At 36.5% G+C, this 25,186-nt stretch overlaps 1 long non-coding RNA gene across 1 annotated transcript; it reads right to left on the reverse strand.

Annotated features, from left to right (window-relative positions):
- Nucleotides 1-234: 234 nt before the first annotated feature.
- LOC141399565 (uncharacterized) lies at nucleotides 235-11,646 on the reverse strand. The gene is made up of 2 exons (XR_012411869.1): nucleotides 9,579-11,646; nucleotides 235-1,965 (listed from the first exon to the last, which is right to left on the reverse strand). It is a non-coding gene; the product is annotated as an uncharacterized lncRNA (long non-coding RNA).
- Nucleotides 11,647-25,186: the final 13,540 nt, after the last annotated feature.

The following is a 25,186-nucleotide window of genomic DNA, read 5'->3' on the forward strand; positions in this document are numbered from 1 at the left end:
CCTGCAAATACGCATACCGACCAAAGAAAGTCAGAGAAAGCTTGATAGGTTATTACATACATATGTAGGTATATGCCGTTCGACGATATTGACCGATATAGTAGTCATGAGAATTAAGAGAATAACAAGGAATAACTAAGATCTTCTACATCTTTCCACAAAACACTGACGGTAGCTGTTTTGTTACAAACCTTTTTTATAGTTTTTGCTTCGTTTTAAATGATAAGGTAAGTGTTGTTAAGTTTTATAATTCAAGTGTAATTTTATTTGTACTTCAATGTTGCATGTATGTGTGTATGAATGTTGTATGTTTTAGCTTTTTGATGTTTTTATGTAGATTTTAGATAGCACAATTCTTTAGCTTTACTTTAAATTTCAATTTAGGGTAGAATTAGGTTTTATTTACAAAAATGGGGGTTAAGTGCAAATTCTTTGTAGGTGCAATATTAGATTAATTTGATTTTAACTAGGTTTAAGTAGTTTTTAATTAGGTTTAAGTATTTTTTAACTTATTTATATTATTTATGATTTTAACATTTGATGTTCTGTGAGTATATGTACAATGGTGAATGTTTGTGGTTTGTATTTTTTTATGTTTTTCGTAATATTTTAAACAAATTGATGTGTGACTTGTAACAATTCGTGTTGTTTGTTTCTGTTTGTGATTTCATGTATAAATTGTATGTTTAACAAAATGTAGTGTTCTTTCTATTTTTCTTTTGTTCTTTTTGTGTTTAACTTTGTGTTCACTGTGGGGAGACGTTTGCGTGCGCTTTTAAACTCGATCAAAGACTAGACTCCCTTTGCTGCCTTGGCTGCTTATAAAGCATAATTATGTTTTCCAACCTTGTTGGAAAGCAGCAAAGGGAATAGGCTGGATATTGCATATATGTGCGTACATATGTAAATTCGCGAACCGCTAGACCAAAGTAAATAACAAAACACGACAAATAACAGTGTCGTTCAAAATAATTACAACAAGTATGGTCCCTGACCATACATTCTCCCCCCACAGTGACACAGTGATGAAATTCAGCAGCTCAGCTCCTCGGCAAGTTCTTGATTGGACCGCTGATGACGTAGCCCAACGCCGTCTCGTAGCCGTACACGTCCCCCAGCCCGGTGAAAAACCTGCCCTCTCGTCTGATTGCAGAATATGTGTCGCCGCCCAATTCTAGCTCTATGGGGGTGTTACCGCGGGGATCGACATCAGCGAGGCGATTTGGCACAAAATCATGCGTTGGGTCCTCAATGATTGGGTCATTGTAGGGTCGATAAGGCAATTCATTCGTAATTAATGCGTTCACCTTGAGCGCCCAGGTATCGTTTGTGTTGCGTGCCATTATCTTAAAGGTAGCAAATCTCCTACTTTGATGAAGAAATGACCGAAGACCCAACCGCCTGAAGGAGGAGTACGAAATCCTTGACATCACTGATGACTGACTGACCAGAGCCCTTATTGTAGCATACGTATCTATGCCTTCAGCCAACACACGCACCATAGCCGTAGGAACGAAAACCAAATCCCAAGTGAATTTGATGATGAGATCTGGGATTGACGGCAGAGGCTCGTCCATCTGTGGAGCGCCGTGAAGAAGTGTGTGGTGGCGCAAATCGCATCTCCGGCAGCTGATTAAAGACGGGCAGTCAGGCGCTAGGTGGCTTCTGGCCAGGCAGTTTCTGCAATACTCCTTCTTTCGACAGTTTCGTACCTTTGATGCAACGTGAGACCTAGGAATCGACGGCAGGAGCTGAGGGCGTGATCTTCTTGACACAGGCCACAGGCAAACTGCCAATGACTGGGTCGTTCGCGTCTCTCGTCTCTGAGGCTACGGCGTTGGGAAGATCGGCTGCGTTGTTGAGGCGGCTGCTGTCGTTCGGCTGAGCGGGAACGTTATCGCTGCACTGGTCTGAGGGTACGGTTGCTGGCTGGTGTGTTGCGTTCCTGCAAATAGGCGGCCATATCTGAAAAGAGGGAGAGGCGAGTACCAAGATTTTTACAAATAAGGGGTCCGACTAGTCAGTCGGTAAATAATTTGACGACTTTTGTGATGGGTCTCGTAACTGTTCCTCCACTTGTACGTAAGTCAATTACTCGAACGTTTGAGTCAACCCCATGATAAGCTCTTTCCACCCTTCCCATTTTCCATTCATTGGGAGCTAGTCTGTCGTCCTTAATGACTACTAAGTCGCCCTCTTTTAGATTATCCTGCTGATATTTCCATTTTGTTCTACGGTGCAATTCTCTAAGATACTCTAATTTCCATCTCTGACAAAAGTTTTGGGAAATAATCTTGAGTCTTTTCCACCTGTTAGCAAAGTTAATGTCAGTATCTGACAAATCGGGTTCGGGGGGAGCAAGAATTGGCGTGCCAATCAAAAAATGACCTGGTGTAAGCGGAGCTAAATCGCTAGGATCCTCACTAGCTGGACTGAGGGGCCTAGAATTCAGACATGCTTCAATCCGTATTAAAATAGTAGAAAGTTCCTCAAATGTAAAGTTCATTTTCGGAATTGATTTACGCAAATGGGTTTTAAAGGATTTTACACCTGCCTCCCAAAGACCGCCCATATGGGGAGCTCCAGGAGGAATGAATTTCCAATTAAGATTTTGCTGTATGTTGTGATGAATAACAGAGTTTTGTAGAGTCTTGAAAAAAGCGAGTCTTTCCTTTTTCAAAATTTCCGCAGCTCCCACAAAATTTGTACCATTGTCTGAGTAAATACATGATGGGCAGCCGCGCCGACCAATAAATCGCGAAAATGCTGCTAGGAATGACTGAGTTGATAAATCGCTGGTGGCTTCGAGGTGCATAGCTTTTGTCGCGAAACAAACAAAAACACAGACGTAGCCTTTGGTGATCAAACAAGCTCTACCAGTGAAGTTTTTGATGTTGAATGGTCCAGCGAAATCAACCCCTGTTGTGTTAAATGGGCGTGACAATAACGTCCTTTCGGGTGGCAGAGATGCCATTATCTGCTTTTGAGCATGACTTTTATACAATACACATGGTTTGCAGTTGTTGATAACTTTTTTTATCAATGGCTTTAGTCTGAATATCCAGAATTCAGATCTCAAAATACGTGTTAGTAACTGGTTTCCACCGTGTAACGTTACTTTGTGTGAAAATTCAACAAGTAGATGTGTCAACTTCGCATTGTAGGGCAGAATAATAGGATGCCGTTCATTGTAGGTGAGTGCCGGCGATTGTACGAGCCTACCATTTGCTCGCATAATGCCTTTTGCGTCTAAGAAAGGGTTCAAGGTTAGCAAAGAACTGCTTGATGATATTCGAGAGCGCTTTTGTAAAACATCGTACTCATCGGGAAAGTAAAATTTCTGGGTTCGTATAATGGCGGCTCTTTTCCCGCTTTGAATTTCCTCTGCTGTAAGCTCCATCGATGAAACTCGAAGATGCCGTCTATTTTCACCGGTATTCCGCCAAAATCTCAAAGCATAAGCATATGTTCGATAAAGTTTTGATAGAGAAGAAAAATTCTGCAAGGGATCTTCATCGATGTTAATCGCCAGAACTTTTACAGTTTTTGCTTCTAGATTAGTTTCTTCAGTAACTTCCTTTAATGGCCAACTGGATTTCTGTAATTTCAACCAGTGTGGGCCATGCCACCATAACTGATGACTATTTAGCTCATTAGGCGAGCAACCCCGACTAGCAATGTCTGCTGGGTTATCCTCTGAGTCAATATGATTCCCACATTGTCTAAAATCTCTGATATTCTATTTCCGACGAAAGTTGACCAATGGCAAGGCGGTTTCTTGAGCCAGGCAAGGACTATTGTAGAATCAGTCCAATAGTGTAATGAAAAGTTTGAGATTTGAAGATTTTTTAAGATTGTATGCGTCAATTTCGACAGTAAAACGGCTCCGCATAATTCCAGCCGTGGAAGAGAGATCTTTTTGATAGGCGCAACTCTAGTTTTTGCCGTTAACAAAAAAGTTTCAATTTCGTTATTCAATTTTTCAATTCTTATGTACAAGGCGGCTGCGTAGGCACTCTCTGAGGCGTCGCAAAATCCATGTATCTCGATGTTTGTGTCTGGTGAGAAATGAATCCATCTTGGTATTTTCAAGTTTTCTATCTCGCAACTATTTTTGACGAAGTTTTTCCAATTTAACATTGTAAGGGGTTTTAGAATATCATCCCAGGTTATTTTATCTAGCCATATTTGTTGCATGACTAGCTTCGCTACCACTACAATAGGCGCGAGCCAACCACATGGATCGAATAATTTCGCGATCGTTGAAAGTACTTCTCTTTTTGTGTAAGAATCCTTATTCTCCATGTCTGGAGGGTTGAATGTGAAGAAATCTCCTGAGATATTCCAACGTATTCCTAAGGTTTTTGTAGATGCATCCTCGGAAATATCAAGTAAGTTTACAGGAAGTAATTTTTCCGCTGGTAAATCACTAATAATCTGTGGATCATTTGATGTCCATTTCATTAGCTCGAATCCTGCAGATTCCATTGCAGAAATAAGTTCTTTCCGAGAATTGATTGTATCTTGTAATGTGTGCCCTCCGGCTAACACATCATCGACATATAAATTTTCCAATATTATTTTCGATGCTAGAGGGTGGGTATCCTTTATGTCTTCTGCCAATTGTATTAGAGTTCGCAGGGCTAGAAAAGGTGCGCAATTCACTCCAAAAGTGACCGTCAGTAATTCGTAGTCTTCAACAGGATCATTGAGAGATTTTCTAAATAGAATCCTTTGGAATTGGGTTTGCTTGGGGTTCAATAATATTTGCCGGTACATTTTTGTCACATCGGCGTTAAAGACATATCTGAAAAATCTCCATTTCAGCACTTGTAACACAATATCCTGTTGTAATATTGGACCAGCAAATAAGTTATCATTCAGGCTCTTTTTGTTTGATGTTGGGCTTGAGGCATTGAAAACCACCCTGAGTTTCGACGTTATCTTCTCGGGTCTGATAACCGCATGATGAGGTAGGTAATAGTTCGGAGTTTTGCTAATATCCTGTGCCGAAATCTTCCTCATATGTCCTAATTCAAGATATTCCAGGATCGTTTTATCATAGAGTTCCTTGATTTCAGGGGTTTTCATTAGCTTTCTTTCCATCCTGTAGAATTGCGCCAGTGCTATATTCCTCGAATCTCCAAGCTCTTCGCATTTTTTAAAGGGTAGTGTAACCACGTATCGACCATCTGGATTTCTTCGAGTGGTTTCCATGTAGTTTTGTTCGCAAAAGACATCATCCTCTGACCTCAAAACCTGTTTTGGGGTTTCTTCCACCTCCCAAAAACGTGTTAATATTTTTTCCAGAGAAATTGTGTTACAAAGTGTAATTTGTCTTTGTTTCCGTGATCCATCTATTAATGGTCCGCCAATAATCCATCCAAAAACTGTTTTTTGGGCTAATAGAGTACCAATTGATTTCATCGGAGCTCCAACTGTAAAGATAAGTGGTCCTATATCCATCCCAATTAACAGATCGACTGGTTGGCTGATATAGAATTTAGGATCTGCTAACTCCATATTCGTGGCATCTCTAAGTTGAGTCTTATCCAAAGTATAGGGCGGCAAATTTGATGGTAACGATTTTAACACGGGTGCCCAAACTTCCAATTTAAAGCTGGGTTCGACTCGTGATCGTAAAGTAAAAACGCAAGATCTATTTGATGTTTCTGCAACAAGTTGATTTATGCCTGAGACGTGCACTAGATTCTTTCTTGTTGGCAGACTCAACCGATTTTTGAGCTTTTCTGTAATGAAGGTTGACTGAGACCCAGAGTCAATTATTGCTCTGGCGTCATAAAATTGGCCATTCGCTTCAATTTGCACAAGCGCTGTAAAAAGTAATGTTTCTCCCGAATTTTGCTTATTATTTCCATTATCCTGGAGAGTCAATGTAGTAATATTTTGTGATTCTTCATTCGATGTGGACTGTATGAACGTAGTGAGAGCTGAAGCACTCGTACTAGGGCGTACTTCATCTCGTTCTAGGGGTTGTGTTGCGGTTCGGGCTTCTGTACCCTTATGTAGCGTTGTATGATGTCGTTGACTGCAATTCCTACAGCCAAAACGACTCTTGCATTCTTTTACTCCATGATTGGCAGATAGGCAATTATAACATAAATGAGCGTTTTTGACCACATGAATTCTGTCATTCACGTTCTTAGCCAAAAATTGTTGACAATCTCGAATAAAATGATTCGACTTGCAAAGTTGGCAAGTATTTTGGTACTGTTGTTTGGATTGTTGAGATAAATTAGTTTTATTTTTTCCCACAGCGCTTTGATTTTGAGGTTTCGGTAAAGTGCTTGTCTGGAAACTGTTGGTGTATCTCATCTTCTTATTTGGATCGGGTTTTCCTTGATTGAATTTTGAAAAGCTTGGCTTGATATTGCCCACCGACTCCATAGTCTTGAATTTATGCGTGAGAAACTTATTAAAATCTTCCCAAGAGGGCAGGGTCTTACAATCTTCCAAAGAATTTTCAAATTCCTCTAAAAAAGATCTGGGTAATTTACTGGAGCAAAGATAAATCAGAAGTGGATCCCAGCCAGAAACATTAATTTTTAGAGTCTCCAGAGTTTGTACGCATGTATTGACTGTCCTCTGTAATTTTTGGATCGTAAAACTGGAATCTGTGGTTACATTTGGGAGATTAAAGAGTACTTTAAGCTGCTCGTTCACTTGCATCCTCCGATTTTCATATCGATCTGTCAAAAGTTTCCAGGCGAGCTCAAACCCATCGTTTGTTAAGGGCACCTGATTGATGATTTCTCGAGCTTCGCCTGTTGTCTTTTGTTTAAGATGGAAAAGTTTCTCCACGTTGCTCAATTTCGAACTTGTTATGAAGATTGCTGTGAATAAATCTCTGAAAGTTGGCCAGCCAGCGTATCCTCCTTTAAAACATTCCGTATCACATGGTGGCAATCTCGAAATCTGGGTTAAAGTGGGCTCTCCGCTAGCTTTTTGTTCCATTAGAGATTCTCTTTTGGCTCTTTCCTCTTTCTCATTTAGTTTCACCGTTTGTATTTGTCCGTTAAGTGATCCTATTGCCTTTTTATAAGCGTCTATCGCCTCCAAGTAATGTTTCCTTAACTTATTCTTGTCGATGGGTTTCTCCTCGGCTTCAGGAACGTAATCTCGACACTCCTCATAAGCTCGTTTGACTTGATCGTATACCGCATCTAGCCGCACTCGTGATGACTCCAATGAATGTATGTCGTCTATCTGATTTGCAATTGATAATATTGACGTGTAATCACTAAGATCATTCACGCAATTCGCAAACTTTTCGCATAAAGATTTGTCCATTTTGATAAGTGAAGGGTCTAACTTTCAAACAGATTTTTGCTGTGCAAGAATTTGTCAAAGTCGACCAATGACGAGGACAAACTTGTTCCTTTTGGTTTTACAACAAATCCAAAAAATTTTGATTTTTCAAAATTTCGGATGTTATTTTCCAAATTATAAAATCAACGAATAATTTGTAGAGTCAAAACGATCTTAAATTGCTTTAGAATCACTGACGAGGATTTTGTGAGAGAAAAAGAAATATTTGTAATTAAATATCTTTGAAAACCGCAAAAAATTTAAACTTCGACAAGATAAATTCTTCCAAAAAGAGTTGAGGCAAGAAAAGCAAGAGAAATGTGTGCACTTGTTCCACAAAGGGTTGATTTTTTTTTTCAAACTTAAGTTAGAAATGTGCAAAAAGACGACAAAAAGTAACACTTGATGGTCCAAAAAACGATAAGAAGCACAAACGAGCAAAAAATCGAAAAATTTTAAATAAATTTTATCCACAAAAGATTTTCCAAAAAATGTTTGTTGGGTTGTCACTTCATAGGTTCAGCAACGTGTCAATTTTCAGCCGCAAAATTTATCAAAATTTTATAAAATCACTTAATATTCCACTTACAGGAGGATTTTATTTTATTTGAGGCAGTATATTATCCAAAATTTGATTGGTTCAAAGTTTTAAAGTTTTTTGTTGAGACAATACATGTAGTCAACAAATCCCAGCAAAATATTTCACAATTGAAAATATATTGGGGATAAATCAAAGAGTTCCAGAAAAGAAATATTTTATTTGTTTAAATGAGAAATGGCTGTTTAAAAAATTGGTAAATATGGGATAAAAATGTTCATAAAGGTTGAGTTTCAAATATTGAGGTTATCTAACCTCCAATTGTTCACGCTTGTCCACCATACGGATTGTGTTTACTTTGTTGTGTATTACAATGACGCCACGCTGTTTGCAATGTTATCGGTTGTTATATGTAATATGGCGGTTATGTAGACTATTTTTTCTTTAAGGGTTATGTGGGTAAATAAGCCTCTAGGTATTCCAAAAAACTCCGCAAAAAAACCAATTGCTTGTTAAGGTTATGTTTTTTCTTGCTTTAATGACGCCAAAATTCAAAAAAGATGTGCTTGGTCATGTACGTATTCTCAAAAATGCGATTGTAAACATCGAAAAAAGAGTCTTATTATCCAAAAGAAATGTATATGTTTTCCTTAAAGGTTATGTTCCTTGAAATTATGACGCCTAAAATGCGCCATAAGTTCCACATATAAGCTTATGTACTGATTTATGTATGTAAATTGGCCAAATTCTTTAATAAATGGTTGAATATTCTATGTAATTATCGCTGTTGTACAACTAGGACGCCAAAGCTTTGCCCCAAAATTGTAATGTAGACGCTAGATAAAGTATGTAATGTTCGAACTTCCAAAAAAAGATGGCAACCAGCCTCTTCAAATATAATAATGGCGTTTGATTTTGTACAAGTTCCCACTGTATTCGGACAGACGAAAAAAGAGAGTTTTTTTGATTTTTTTCCAAAATTTTAGCAAAATTTCCACGGTTCCAATAAGTATATGAGCAATAAGTAACAAAATTCGGCGAAAATACAAATTTCCAGGGCAAAAAAACAGAAAATGTCTAGCTTTACAATGTCTAGCTGTGCAAATTTTTTGCTAAAATAAGCGCCAAAATAGTTGCATATGAAAAATTCCCACAGTATACGGACAGACGAGAAAAGGTTTCAGAGAGAAGAGAGTCAAAATCTTCCAATTTTCCACAAAAATGAGAGAAATTTCCAAAATGTTTTCCAATTATTCCAAACTTTTTCCAAAAAAAACTCTTTTGTGTATGTATGTGTCTTTTACTCAATGTATGAGCACAAAATTCCCAGTTATCAATGTAAGTGTGAATAACGTTTCTAGATTACGCGTTTTTTTTTTTCTTAGATTTTCGCGCCAATTTCAAAGTATTTATGTGTGAGAGCAAAGATTTATGTAAAAACTACCCAAAAATGAGATTGTCTGGGTGGTAAATTCTAGGGTTTGAGTGTATGCGTGTAAAATGGACGTGTATGTGTATTCCCCGCGATTGTTGAAGGGTCAACGTCAGTCCTCTTTTCCAAAAATTAGCACGGAATTGGGTATTTTGTGTCGATTTCGTCAAATTATCCAATAATAAGACGCGTCATCAAGGGTTTCAGAGTCGGTGTCAGTTTTTTGCCGCACCCTGTATCCTTTGAATCACGCCAATTTAAAATTGCATGGGTACTCACTTTGATAATTTTCTTGGTGTCGTTTGTTGTGATGTATATGGTGTTTGTGTGTGTGTACCCGCTCTCTCTCTCTGTTCCAATGGTAGCGTGCTTCTTCTTCTCTCTGCTGATTATGTTCCTTCTCTTGTGTTGTTGGTTGTTGTATTGTTGAAACCCGTACCGAACCGTTTATTAGTTTATTAATCTTTGTGTTATTTGTAGATCTTTTGTTATAAAAAGTTCCTCTTTTTATATTTTTGATTTTGTTTTACTGTATTGTATAAATTGTTGTTGTTTTTCTGAGCTTTTTGTTGTAATAGTTTTGGCACTTGTCTTTTTTTTTTGTATATTTTTAATTACTAAGCACTTTATGTTCTCTCACTGCCGTTATATATATGTTCCACTGTAAATTCCCACTGTTCGTTCTGTATGGCGTACACTGTGCTTTCCAAAAAATTTTAAACACTATAGTTGTTGTTGTAATTCACCAATAGTTTTGCACGCACTGTTATTGTTGTTGTCGTAATTTGTTGAATTTTTGATTTTGTCTAAATTGTTTGCCAATGTATGTGGGTTCTCTTTTAACTTTATGTTTTACTGGTTGTGTGCTTCACTGTTTTGTATTTTCCAGCTATTTTTCACACTGATCTTCATGTATTTTTTGTTTCCAACATGTATGACACTTCCACTTGTTGTTTTTGTAATAGTTTATAATTTGCAATTTTCTTGTTACTCTCTATGTTAACTTTGTTGTTATTGTTATTCACTGTGCGCTTCAAAAATTTCTCCACTGTATATTTGTTTCACTGTTCGTTATGTGTTGTTTCCACTGTATTGTTTTCCAATCAAAAATGTTTTATTTTCTCTCTCACCGGTTCGTTTATTTTTTTGTGATCTTCCAAATTAGTGCTTTCGGTTTTTATGTTATTCCACTGAATATATTTCAATATGCACTTTTTCCACTTATTTTGTGTTAATACTGTTTCCTTGTTTTTAGCACTTTTTTCACACTTAATTTTTTTTTTATTTTATTAATGTTCTTTTGCACTACTGCTTTCTCACTGTCAATTATTGTTTTCATGTATTTTTTTTATATTCCGCTTTACGGGTTCAATTTTGCAGGTTCACTGATTGGGTCACATAGGTTCTAGTTCACTTTTTAATTTAAATTATTATTATTGATTGATGAAAATTTTTGAATTATTTTATATTTATGGACTTTTATTGCGATTTTTAATTATTTAAAAAACACTCATCTGGCTCGCATGGACCAATGTTTTGTTGCAAACCTTTTTTATAGTTTTTGCTTCGTTTTAAATGATAAGGTAAGTGTTGTTAAGTTTTATAATTCAAGTGTAATTTTATTTGTACTTCAATGTTGCATGTATGTGTGTATGAATGTTGTATGTTTTAGCTTTTTGATGTTTTTATGTAGATTTTAGATAGCACAATTCTTTAGCTTTACTTTAAATTTCAATTTAGGGTAGAATTAGGTTTTATTTACAAAAATGGGGGTTAAGTGCAAATTCTTTGTAGGTGCAATATTAGATTAATTTGATTTTAACTAGGTTTAAGTAGTTTTTAATTAGGTTTAAGTATTTTTTAACTTATTTATATTATTTATGATTTTAACATTTGATGTTCTGTGAGTATATGTACAATGGTGAATGTTTGTGGTTTGTATTTTTTTATGTTTTTCGTAATATTTTAAACAAATTGATGTGTGACTTGTAACAATTCGTGTTGTTTGTTTCTGTTTGTGATTTCATGTATAAATTGTATGTTTAACAAAATGTAGTGTTCTTTCTATTTTTCTTTTGTTCTTTTTGTGTTTAACTTTGTGTTCACTGTGGGGAGACGTTTGCGTGCGCTTTTAAACTCGATCAAAGACTAGACTCCCTTTGCTGCCTTGGCTGCTTATAAAGCATAATTATGTTTTCCAACCTTGTTGGAAAGCAGCAAAGGGAATAGGCTGGATATTGCATATATGTGCGTACATATGTAAATTCGCGAACCGCTAGACCAAAGTAAATAACAAAACACGACAAATAACAGTGTCGTTCAAAATAATTACAACAAGTATGGTCCCTGACCATACAGTAGCATTGAACCCGACTTTTTCATACGATCAGCAATACTAAGCTGTTCAGATATAGTTACTTACGCAGATGATTTTACGCTCATGACGTCAGGTCCCACCATTGATAATATTTGTGTCATTGATCATTTTGAGTTGTTCCAAGCGAGAAATATGAAAATACTCATGAATAAGTCAACAGCCACACTATTCATCACATGGACTGTGGAAATTAAGACCCACTGAATATGCAAGTCCTGGTGAATGTGCAAGTCCTGGTGGTAACCCCAAAGTCCTGGTGGTCACATTCGACAGCTGTACAAAAAGTCCGCGCATGCCACTGCTATTTGCTATAATACGGGGGCTGAACGATAACTATCTGGTCCTACAATGAAAACCCGAATATTTCCCATCAAAAATTGTTTTATTGGTTTTTTAAATTGTCTGCAGCATGATTTATACGCTTTTTCATGCACTCAAACCAAAACTTCCAAAACATGTTTTTTAAACGCTTTTATAGCATCTTCTGGCTTCGGAAATCGTTTAACACGTCTTTTTTCTTGATATGCTGGAATGAAATTAAGTCATTTGATTCCCAGTCTGTACTGTCCGGTGGATAACCCATCAATTCAACGTTTTGTCCGATTAAAGAGGCGCAGGTTTGAATCGATGTGTGAGAGCTCGCATTGTCATGATGCAGAATGATTCGTCTTCTCTGGTTCGTTTTTCGAATTTATCAGGAGACTTCTGGCAAACAAATTGTAGTGTATCACTCAGAATAACCCGTCCTACATTTCTGATGCCGTATAGTCGACACACGGTCAGTTTTGGCGAAGGAACAGGCGACCATTTTCTTCGAAGTGCTTCTTACATGAACAACTTTCGCTATCGAAGACCTAAACGGTCGATTCCTGTTTTGATTCAGGCTCCTAAGCACAGATTCAAGATTCGTCGTCTGTGACGATCTTATAAACGTCGTTTGAAGCGCAACGATCATTTTTATTCACAATTTCTTTGCATCAATCCACAAGATCCTCTATTTGAGCGGCCAGGTGTTCAAATGTTAGTTAGTGGAAGAAATGCCCAGGGATGCCTCTATCTCACTGTACATAACATGGAGATCCATTCTCACGACCTTCGTCATTTGGCTAGTGTCAGCCACGATTGAATTCATTAAACCAGTTTTTCATAGTGCTGTAGTATGGTCCTTTATCAGCATACAAAGATTTAATTTGATCGATGCACTCATTCCATGGTTATCCACATCGAAAGTTGTGAAAAATTATCGGAACAAAATGTTCACAAGTATATTCCATTGTTTTTTTTGTTGCAAAGTGATTTTTTCACGTCACTGTTAACAACCGAACTCAAGGTCAAGGACAAACTTTCCTGAGAACGTACAGGCGAAAACCTGTCAAACTGCAAAAAAAAATCAAATGGCCAGATAGTTTTCGTGCAGCCATCGATGAGAGGTAGCAAGAATGTCCTCAAGCCCCTAGCCGGCAGCACTTGGCAAGCAGATAAAGAAACATTGTTAGCCACATACAACGCGATAGGTTGGCAGTGTGCTTTGCCAAGGTAAGTAATAAGCATAGTAATAACTTGCAAACTTGCCAGAACGCAGCACTGACCAATTAATTGAGGAGACCAACATCTACTTGCATCTCGATGCAACATCTACTTGGAAGCTAACCAAATCATCCATCCATCCAAATCACGGGCATGTCAGGGAAGTCCCAAAATACAGAAGAAAACTTCTAGATCAACAGGCAGGTTTGAGGGATATTCATAGAGATCCAGTTGCCGGGGCTAAAAGAGGCTATCATATGAATAGTCCTTAGAGATCACCCAACATCTGTTCGTCAAAGTTTGCTTCTTAATATTTCACAACTGACGTTGTTGGTTTGCATTCTTGTTTGAATTTTTGACCTTGTCGCAGATTCTTTTTGAATTTTTAGAGATGTCAGTTGCTTCTTTTAGCGATCGTAACCAATATATTGGCAATTTTATGTGTGGATCTGTGTTACCAGATTACCTTGATCGTATCTTCAGGGGGATGTGCTTGTATTAGAGGCATCAGTTTGATGTTTCACTCTTTGGTAGAATTTCCAGACTTCATTCTGGCTCCTGTACATCTTGATTTTTTCACATTCTCGCTTTTTCATTTATCTTTTTCCTGCGAAAAAGACGTTCCTCCCCTCTCATTTTCGCTCAATATATCCTTCATGCACTACGCGTTGCAACTGATTGCAGAAGAACCCAATATGCCGCATTTTTCTCTTTAGTAGCAGCACGGAAAAAAGTCGAACAAACAACTTGACTCCGACTCCGGGCAAAAAATTTTAAATTTATCAAATGAATGAACGAAACTTTCTAATTTGTAAGTTTTGCTACTTTTCGCTGTAAGATACAGCAGAAATTATCCTCGGAGTAGACTCCGGAGTCGGAGTCGTGAAAAAATCGACTTCGGAGTCTGGAATCGGAGTCGAATCAACAATAGCTCTATTCCGAAACCCTGTATACAACACGCTCGAAGAATGTCTTCCATCTATCATAACGTGATCAATTGCATTTATTGTTTTTTGTCTGATGGCAGACAACTGGTAACTAACACTGTGAAGACTGAAATTCCCGACTGTTGGGGAAAAGGTATTCTTCTTTCCAATTTTGACATTAAAATTGCCTAAAAAAATTCTAAGCGCTCGTAAAATATATCTTTGGTCCGCTCGTTCTTGTCTTTAGTGAGAGCATGAGCGCAAATAAAACTGATTTTGAAAAATTAGCATATCAAGCTTTTTGTAGAAAATTAACTTATGTTGAAACTGAGGTATGGGGTATTGTAACTCGCGATCAGTTTTACTATACCATAACTTTTAACCACATTTCGGTAAAATAAACTGTTTTAGCCCGATTCACCGAGGGGGTTCTTAAAATAATAATTTGAGCGGAAGCTGTGGTCGTACTAATGTAAAAAAATCGGTAAAAATCGTTGAAGAAAACGAGTTTCATTATGTTATTTTCCAATTAGTGGTTTTACAACACAATGTAGAGCTTAATGCTCAAAGGAGAAGTTAAAGAGTACACTTCAGAGTTGAAGTTTCTAATGTATGATTTTTTAATATATCCACTGTATCTACCTCAAACGGATGCTGACATTTTGAAACCAGAAAAATGGGGGTTTTTGAATTTTTGCTCTAGTCTGGACGCGCAGCTGGATTTCCCTAAACATTTTTCTCCAACTTTTCCTAGAAAACCATAAAAAAATAAAATTGGAAATATATGATTTTAATTTTTTCGTAATATTGTCTTCGTATTTTTGAAAATAACTTGAATACTATAGCTCCAAGCTTCACAACTTAGGTTTCATTTTACTCCTCAAAATGTCTGGATGCTGTTATAATTTTTTTATATATTTTTCGTAAGTATGAGCGCTATTGTTTCAAAAATATGATTGTAAATACGTGAATTTTTTTAATAAATTTGATTTTTCGCGTATCCATTGAGACTTTGCGACTATTTTTTGCATCATCACAAAGGTTACGAATTCAGTTCACGATAATAGGATATAACAGATAACAATATTAAGCCACGATTTTTTTAGAATTTTTTGTAATTATCATAATTAAAACAGTCATATCTTTAGCGCGCAACGATCAAAGTTAGTAACGAAAACAGATTTGGAATGCTGATTTTTTTCTTAATCTATGTACCAAAAACCATTGATGTAGCATCAACAAATTTCTTTGATTTTTTTGAAATGAAAAAACAATTTTAGACATTTTTCCTGATATAGCAGAATTGTAGCAAGACTTTCATCGAACGGGGTGAAACCGGAGACCATATGATTTAATATCCGACTAACTACAAATACGCCACGAAACTAGTGTTTTTTATCATGGCAGCTTCGTCACCTTTAGGTGTTGTTATGACGCCTTTCCCAATCCATCGTATTTCCTGTGCGTCAAAAATATCGGTTTAGTAGTTTGCAAGTACATCTGTCAGTGTGTAAACTGCTCCATCTCTATAAAGAGTCCGAACATTCCAGGTGCACATTCACAGACCATGACTTAATGGTTGTTAAATTCTTTATTTCGGACCGACCGATTATTCTGACACAGGTTGAAATGATTTGTATTTATTAATACAAAGCAGTATTTATTAATATAAAACAGTATTTATAGTAAAAATTATAAATTTACTATAACAACACCTCCTTCTAAAATATGGACCGATATCCTGCTTCACATTTCATTTACATATGTATGTATTGGATATTTGTATTCAAACATTATTGCTCTGTTCCAGAACTGCAATAATATACTAATTTTTACTATGTTTTTCGATATCACAAGGGAAGCAATTGCTATCGTAGTAAAAATTTTAGAAACTTGCAGGTTCTGGAACACACATTTTATCAAGTTTTTTATAGCAAAAAAGTCCTGTTCCACTTGCGAACATGTCTAAAGTTATCATCGCTATTCAATGTTATGATGATGGCCAAATATGTCTAAAACCGCGAATTACCAATAATGTCTATTGCAAACTTTTAGAGGTATATGACTTTGATGGCCACGAATACATCGACATCATTCTGGGAATGGATTCATAATTTTTCAATTATCGTTAACTTATTTATCGAGACAGACTTAGAAACCGCAAATTTTATGGGGGCGTTTGAATTTAAATCAAAATGTGTCAAAGTATCATCCACGAAGTCATTCGTCGCTAAACACCGTTCTTCACTGGTTGCTTTAAACAAATCACAGACTGCAGAAGATACAAGCAGGCGGAAAGACGTTTCCAAGTTGTGTATCTTAATTCACTTAGATTTGGCACTTTATGTGATCTTACTTATTCGGTGGGCGTTACCAAGCTTAATACATTTATTACAAGACCAAAACGGCACAAAAACACCAACAAATGTGACAGAGTAGATAAAGTGAAATAAATGTGAGTCGGAAAGACAAAACACCAACTTGGTTTGGCAAAACCAACAACAAGAAGAACATCATCTCCAGTCTCCCTCCACAGGTAGGTAATAATTATACCTCACGTTGTTATCCTAATTTACGTCCAATGTGCACAACAAACTTGGAAAACAATTTGGCACAAAGACGTTAAACCGAACCTGCAAGGATGTTCAACATCATCATAAGTTGTCCAATCTGAGCAATGTTTCGCTCTTTGTCTCAGAACTGAATACTGCGGGTTAATCCTACCAAGAGTAATACGAAATTGCTGCAAGCACTAATAACAAGGCCACGTCATTAAAAAGTAAAACAGACAGTCACAAACACTTCTGTCCATTTCGTTGCTATGTTCTGCCATAACTAATTTAATACAGCATCTTTCAAAAAATGTATATGATGGGTATATATTGTACAATGGTTTCAAATATTGGAATATACATATAAATAACTCTGGGCTCAAAAAATTATGGTAATCATGGTGAAAAACTACTCTGGAAAGATCAAATCCAATAATGCAAATGACTAGTTATCCATATGGGTTGGTTGATTTATAATATCCGGATGGAACAGACCCCGCGGTATCCTACGCAATTGACAATTTGCATGAGTTCTTCGCACATCAATATACAATATAATCCTTCCAAAAGTATCAGTCGGCTTTGCCGACAGAGATATACCCTCAGCCCATGTGAATTGAAAAACTTTTTGGGCATTTGAACTTGCCGTCAAAAATGTGGATTAGGATTAAAGTTCAAAAGTGTTGCGGAGGAAGTACTTAAAGGAATGGATAGACATAGTCCATAATCGAAGTGGATTTTATTTTGGGAGTCATATCTGTTCGAAAGATATCGCGCCCACTAGTCATTTCAGTGTGCCATCATATAACTTTTGGACCAGTATACCAGGAAGCATGGACTTGTCCACGGAAAACATAATATCGCTGTAAACAGGACTATATTGAACAGCGTAGGTATGCATTTCCAACGGATTTTCGAACAGGCCCTAAACTGCACTTGGACACAAATGTTGAACTTTTGTGGGGAAGGTATCCTAAGGAGTGGACCGATATGGGCCATTTTAGAAGTTTAACTAAATTTGGACAAAATGACCCGTTCAAAAGACATGGTGCATACCATTTTGTGACATTTTTTAAATATTGGGGAAGTACCGGGGGCTTTGGAAAAAAATATGACGAAGGCCCAATTTTTGACCAAATCGCTTGAGCAGTTATCGTGCTCTCCAGCCACTACATATGGTGCAATAGGCGTTTATACAGCTTTCGGACTATTTTCTCAAGAAGTATGGACTTGCCTCTAAAAAAACTTTTACCGCCGTAATTAAGGCAGCGAATGCAAGTTGCTTCAACAAAAATCAAAGTGATTCGAGAGAAGGTCTTAAAGTGAATTTATCCAAAACTTTGTGTGGGAGGTACCCGAAGGAGTGGACAAATATAGTCCATATTCGAACCTGATCTATATCTGGTAGATATATTTGGATGTGTAAAGTATGGACCAAATCGGTCTCTCCTTTAAGAGTTATTGTGCGCACAATTTTTCCGAACATTCTTGAACATTTGTTACCTGAAGGAGTGGACCGATAAGGCTTATCTTCGAACTTAATTTATTGTTTGGACAAAATATTACGAAGGCCAAATTTTGTACAGTATCGGCAGATCCGTTCGAGATTTATCTTGCGCTCCAACCACTACACACTGTATCATAGGGGTTTTTTGCACCTTTTAAGCTATTTTCTCAGGAAGTATGGACTTGCCCCTGATGAAACTTGAACCGTTGTATGGGGGGCAGTGAATACAAGTTGTTGCAATCAAAGCGATTCGAGAGCAGGTCCTAATCTGAAGTTATCCGAAATTTTGCTTGGGGGGTACCCGAAGGAGTGGACCGATTGAGTCCATATTGGAACCTCGTCTAAGTCTGGTAGAAATATCACGATGTGCAAAGTTTGGATCAAATCGGTTCCTCCCTTCAAGAGTTAGGGTGCGCACAAATTTTCCGAACATTTTCGAACTTTTGTGGGGGGGGGGGGGGTAACGGAAGGAGTGGACCGATATAGCCCATCTTCGAACTTGAACAAAGTTTGGACAAAATATTACGAAAGCCAAAATTTGGACCAAATCGGTTGATCCATTCGAGAGTTATCGTGCGCTCCAGCCAAATTGTCTGAAACGCATTTCGTCCAAACATACTTGGGGTCTAAAACCATTATTTCGATGAGGCACATTTTGCCCGTATGAAAGTGTATATTCCCTCTTTAGCATAAATTCTGAGGGTAATAAAACTTCTTAAATTCTACACAAGTTTTGTCCTCTAAATCAGGTGGTTTGGATTATTGAGGAAGTTAACATATAACAAAAAAAAAACATTGTTCCACAACATCCCATACGGGACAAGGGAGACTTCTCTCAAGGGAGACTTCCTGAAATACTCAGGAAATGTCGCCAACATTACTGAGGGGTATTTTGCCACCGTTGAAAAATGTTTGATGTTGCCTGGCCGGGGAATCGAACCCCTGACCTTCTGCGTGCAAGGCGGGCGTGCATACCATTGCACCACGGTGGCACCCAACATATAACATTAAATCTAAATCTAACGGTCGATCGTTAGATTAAAATAATTACATTTGCACATTCGGAATCAATGTATTTCATTAAACTAAACCAGTAAGGAAAGGATCTTAGTAGTTAGGGCCCACTATATGATACCCTACACCACTGTGAATATGTAAAATATATATAGGAGATGTATATCAATTTGAACTGATTTCTATATAATATGGTACACTTATTACTAGACAAAATTCCGCCACGTGTTTGGTGCCGCAAATACATCAAATCGGCCGAAAATATATATGGGAGCTATATCCAAATCTTAACCGATTTCGACGTAATTTGGCACATTTATTTTTAGATCGAATTCAGTCACACATTCCAAACTTCATCAAAGTCGGACGTACATATATAGCGTGTTTGGTGCAGCAAATACGTCAAATCGGCCGAAAATATATGTATATGAGAGCTATATCCAAATCTGAACCGATTTCGATGCAATTTGGCACATTTATTTCCAGACCTAATTTAGTCACATATTCCACATTTCATCAAAATCGGACTTGTATAGCGTGTTTGGTGCAGCAAATACGTCAAATCGGCAGAAAATATATGTATATGAGACCTATATCCAAATCTGAACCGATTTTCACCAAAAGCAATAGCGTTCTTCCACCCCCCAAAAGGAACTATGGGTCTTTTCGCTTCCTTTTGTATGTTACATACATATGCACAAAGACATATACCCCTTACCACAGTGTGCTGTAGGGTATAAATAGTATATTGTGGAGTGCGCCGACGGCACAAAGGGGCGGTACAAAACAAGGACCTACATATATCACGGTGCGCCTTAGCCAACTTTAAATGAAAGGAGCTTACACCTTGGAAGTTTTTGCAGATTCTGAAACTACAATGTTCATAGATGAAAAAAATGTCAATCTTGTAGAGAATGCACAGCTATATGATTTTCTCTAGTTCAATTTCGATAATACATGCCGTTTTCAAGCAAATTCGTGAAACCCTAAATAACCTAAATAACCTAAAAATGTTACCTAAACTTCTATATCTCAAAAATGGTAAAACTTACGAACAAATCATAAAGGTCAATCCTCTACAGAATTTTCACAGCTATAATATTTTCTTTCCCATTACGATTTGACCGCAATTTATTTAAAACGCCCAATTTTTTTAGTTTTTTTTTTTTTTTAATTTTTATTATCTATGAACATTGTAATTTTGGAATCTGCAAAAACTCCCAAGGTGTAAGCTCCTTTCATTTAAAGTTGTTTAATTGGTGCCGGCAGCAGAGTTACCGACAGTTTTTCATCGGAATTCGTCACAAAAATCAAATCGTCAATAAAATTTAGAAAATCGTCAACATGTTCCAAATCTAGGTTCGGATACCATTTAATGCTATTTGTTGGTATAGTTATGTCAATAAGACTGACTATATAAGGTATACAACCCACATTAATAAATCTAACCCAATCTTTTGAATGACAGCTTTTGGAAACATCGCCTGCTTGACTGTGTGGCCGTCTATACTTGTCGGTCATCCACGTATATTTTAAGTACAGTATACATTGTCAGTTTTGAATGACGATTTTTTGCAATTATCGATAACTGTCCAACCGTCCAGCAACCACAAAATGATGAATGACAAAAATGAACGGCCACACTAGCAAGCAACAACAAAGCTGTCATTCAAAACTGACAATGTGTACCCAGCTTTAATTTTAGTTGTTGGACAGTTGGACATTCAGAACAGACTGGCTGACCGCTTATAGGGGGTATTATTGGATGATAATAATGCCAGACTCAAAAATTTGATAACGACTAGATAAATACAATTCCCATTTTATCTCAAAAACTTTTTAAGGGAGATTTTCAATCATTAAAAATACTAAACGAAAATTTTCAGCTGATATAATTCGAAGGTGAGGCAAAAGTCATTAAAATACCTATATTCCAGATAATACCAGATATGTATGCTAATATAGGTAATTTGGTCGGAAATTGCTAGGACCATTAAAATGTACATAAAATCGCAACATTGTTTTCCTTAAAGCTTTTCGTGAAATTTTCGGCAACACTGAGCCGTCGTAAGAAGGCACGCAGGAAGTTGCTTCAAAAAATTTCAAAACGATTCAAGACTAGCTGTTAAAGTGTACTTTTTCCAAATGTTGTACAGGAGGTACACAAAGAAGAGTACCGATATAGTCAATATTCAAACCTCATCTATGTCGGGAAAAATATATATAAGACCAATTCGGTTACTCTCTTCGGGAGTTGTCGTGCGCACCATTTTAGTGAGAAATTTTTGTGAGGGAGGTATCGGAAGGAGTAGATCGGAATGGACTATCTTCGAACTTCAACTAATTTTGGACAAACTATTACGATACCCAAAATATGAACCAAATAGGTTGAAACTTCGAGAGTTATCGTGCGAACCAGACCAGCAAACAGGCGGGCGGACATAGATAAATCAACTCCAAATTGTCTGAAACGTATTTCGTCCAAACATTTTTGGGATATAAAAACATTAATCCGATGAGGCACAAAATTAGTTAAGCTGCTATCAGACCATCTGCGTTTACGTCTGTTCAATAGCTTTTGTTCACATCTAAAAGTTTTTCACTTCGTGTGATACGTACGATAATTTCAGCGGAACAAACACATACTCATTTTTCCATTAGAGTGTGTTCTATTTTCATCTGTAAACAACATAAACAAAACATTTGTTTTGTTTGTTTGATAAAAAAGAAACGAAAAAAAAGAAAAATTCAGTGAAAAAATGAACAAAAAAATGAAAAATGAGTAACAGATGGTTTGGTAGCAGTTTTAGTGTTGTTAAAGTTGAACATGTTGCTCGGCAAATTTGAGTTCAAAATATCATTATAGGTTAGCACAAAGCTTAACTCTAGTAGCACAAAGCTTTACTCTGTTAAGGTCACTCTTTATTTCACTAATGATTTTAAGTCGCGGTCTGAATTACTACTCAATCGCCCATGGGCTACGCCTCCGTATTTATACTCGCTTGCATATAAACATACTGTTCTAGCAAACTTCGTCTGGTAGGTTCTCCAATGTTCAAACTAGATCCAGATGCACATACTCGTATAAAAACAGACGAATGCATGTAAGCAACTAGTGGGGCTGAGGCAATAAATACGAGCATAACAAAATACTCAAAATGAATGGGAGAGAGTACAAAAACAATTAGCTAAGTGAACAGTGCAAATTAAAACTAAGCGATAATTTCATGATTGCAGTTAACTCCATACAGTAGTTGTTGTTGCAAAACTGTAATAAATTAAATTTATTAAAAATATAAAAAATTAAATCCTTGATAAAAATTTACGTTACAATTTAAATCCCCAAATTAACAGAAATTCATCTATATTAACCTAAATCCATCAGTTACTTTCGTAACACTATTATTCACAAATTTTAGCAAAAGAATCTGATAGAAAATTTTGTGAATTCTGATTAAAAAAAAACTTAAAAAGTAAAAAACATGTGGACAAAAAAGATTTTCGAAAGTTACGGTTTAAAATTCTTTGGTTTCTTGTAAAAAAATTAATCTAGCAAACTTTAAACCACTGTCTACGCCTTTGCTTGCCTTTTAGTACTTTATGTTCGGTCATAAATTTATCCAATTCCGTTAATATTCGCTGCATTGTGTGAATAAGAGGAGATTTGGAAAATTGATTTCTCACCTTGGTTCACGTTTACATTTCGTTCCTACTCAATAGTGATTTCGTTGAACGTTGGGCTAAATCAGTTATGATTCTTTTTCTCCTCCTTTATTCTTTGCAAGACATTGTTGTGGTTGTTGCTATAATTAATTAATATTTAGCCGTTTATATCTCTGTTGTGGCATAAAGGACTGGCATTAAAACGTGATTGTCTGCTTTCGTTTATCGTAGTATCGTACTCCCCTCTTTTTGGCTTAACGCCTTAGTCAATATAGAGATTTCTGATCCTTTCCAAAGAAATGCCTAGAGCAAGTTCAGTGTTCAACGTTTTAATTGCAAGGGTTTTCTTTTAATTTTAACTGATCAAATTCAAGCACGTTTTTAGTAATTTATCCCCGTTTTCTGCTAGATAGACAATTAGGTGGCATTGAAACCAATAATTCTCATATCAATATGAAGACTCTATTTGGCGTTGATTGAATTTAGAAAAAATATGGTTCTATAAGATAAGTGTGCATTTGTATATTTCAAATATTCAATTCGTTGTTTTACTTTGCCTTGTATATCCACTTTCTCCAAAATTTTTGAAAAAGTACAGCATTTCCCGGATATAAGCACTGTGGAAAATGCAAGCAAAGCAGTGCATATAAGCGGGGGATTCATATATCGCAATCCCGCTTATAAGCACTATCGGTGCATATATAAAAATTTCCCATATTCAAATTCTCATTAAAATTGCAATTTATTAGTTTTTAATCAACCAAAAATGAAAACCATTTCATTAAAGTTAGGCAATCTAGTTCCCGGAGAGGATCGATCTTTCTAGTTCCTTTTCCCAAAATGAACTAGTTCCTTAATATAGTTCCATAGTTCCGAGACCGATATAGTTCAACGAATCTTTCTCTTTCGTCGTTCCTTTCATTCCAAATAGTTCCGAGACCGAAATGGTTTAACGAATTTTTCTCTTTCATCGTTCTTTTCGTTCCAAATAGTTCCGAGGTTGAAATAGTTCAACGAATCTTTCTCTTTCGTCGCTCTTTTTGTTTCCTTCGTTCCAAATAGTTCGGAGACCGAAATGTTTTCCTGGTTTGGTGGATGAATTGACATAAAAATAAATAAATTGCAGCGAACAAACAGCTACAACGTAAGAACGACGTAGGCATTAAATTGAAGGAACCAAAAACGAAAGGAACTATATGAACTAAAGGAACTATATAAACGCAAGAGCTGGATATAGTTCCAATAGTTCCTTGTCCGGAATAGTTCCTTGGAACTAGTTCGTTCCGGAACTACACAACTCTACATTTTATTTTTAAGAAAACATCTCACTTCTTTGCGTAGTATTAGGCTCGGATATCAATAGAAATTACATATATTTAAAGAGAGAATATTCTTAATTATTTTATTCTTTAACAAGTAAAAAAGCGTTAAGTTCGGCCGGGTCGAACCATAAAATATTCCGAACTAATATAGAATAATTTGTTTTCTTGCTGTTACGAAAGCACAAATGTCCACAATTTTAGGCAGAGAAGTCTTTTTACCACTTAGAACCCCAAATACCAAATTTTAGCCAATTCGGTCAACTAAAAGTTTGAAAATACATGAAATCGGGCGGTAGCGTTATTTGGGGCTATACCAAAACATGGGCTTATGTCCACAATTTTGGATAGATAAGTTTTTCACCACTAGGAACCATAAATGGGTGAATATTGTTAAAAGACTTGTTTTTGGGGTCGAAAACGGCAAAGTGCGGAGATGGGTTTAAATAAATATTTGTATAAGACTATTAAATGCATTAAATAGAGGTGGGCCAAGTATATTTATAGATTTTAAATTGTTTTTAAAACCCACGGGAATGACTGTAATCCCACGGAAATAAAATTTTTCCTCTGCATTTCTAACATTTTTTTTTTTTTTGAGGGTGCAATGTTGTATTTGATGGTATGTTTAATAATTCTATAATAGTCAAAAATGAATTCGCACATAAAACTATCGAAGAATTAATAAAACATACGAAAGAAAAGCATAGAACTGTTAAGGAAACCAAAGAAGCAAAAGTGTACAAAGCGATTACCTATGTACCTGGATTCTCGGAGAGATTACGGAATTCCAATATATATAATAAGGACAATTACCAGTTAGCCCTAAGGACTACGAAAAACGTCAACAACATATTTAGCGAAACCAAATCGAAGACAAAAAAGGAATTACAGAATCAAGGGCAACGGAGACGGAACCAACATATGACCTAAGGTATATGTTGGTACAACTAAAACAAAACTAAAAACCAGACTTTCCGGACTGGTAAACCGACTACCACC

Source organism: Musca autumnalis, unplaced genomic scaffold (genome assembly GCF_047663935.1).
Source record: "Musca autumnalis isolate F117 unplaced genomic scaffold, ASM4766393v1 scaffold_3, whole genome shotgun sequence".
In the NCBI taxonomy this organism is placed as follows: domain Eukaryota; kingdom Metazoa; phylum Arthropoda; class Insecta; order Diptera; family Muscidae; genus Musca; species Musca autumnalis.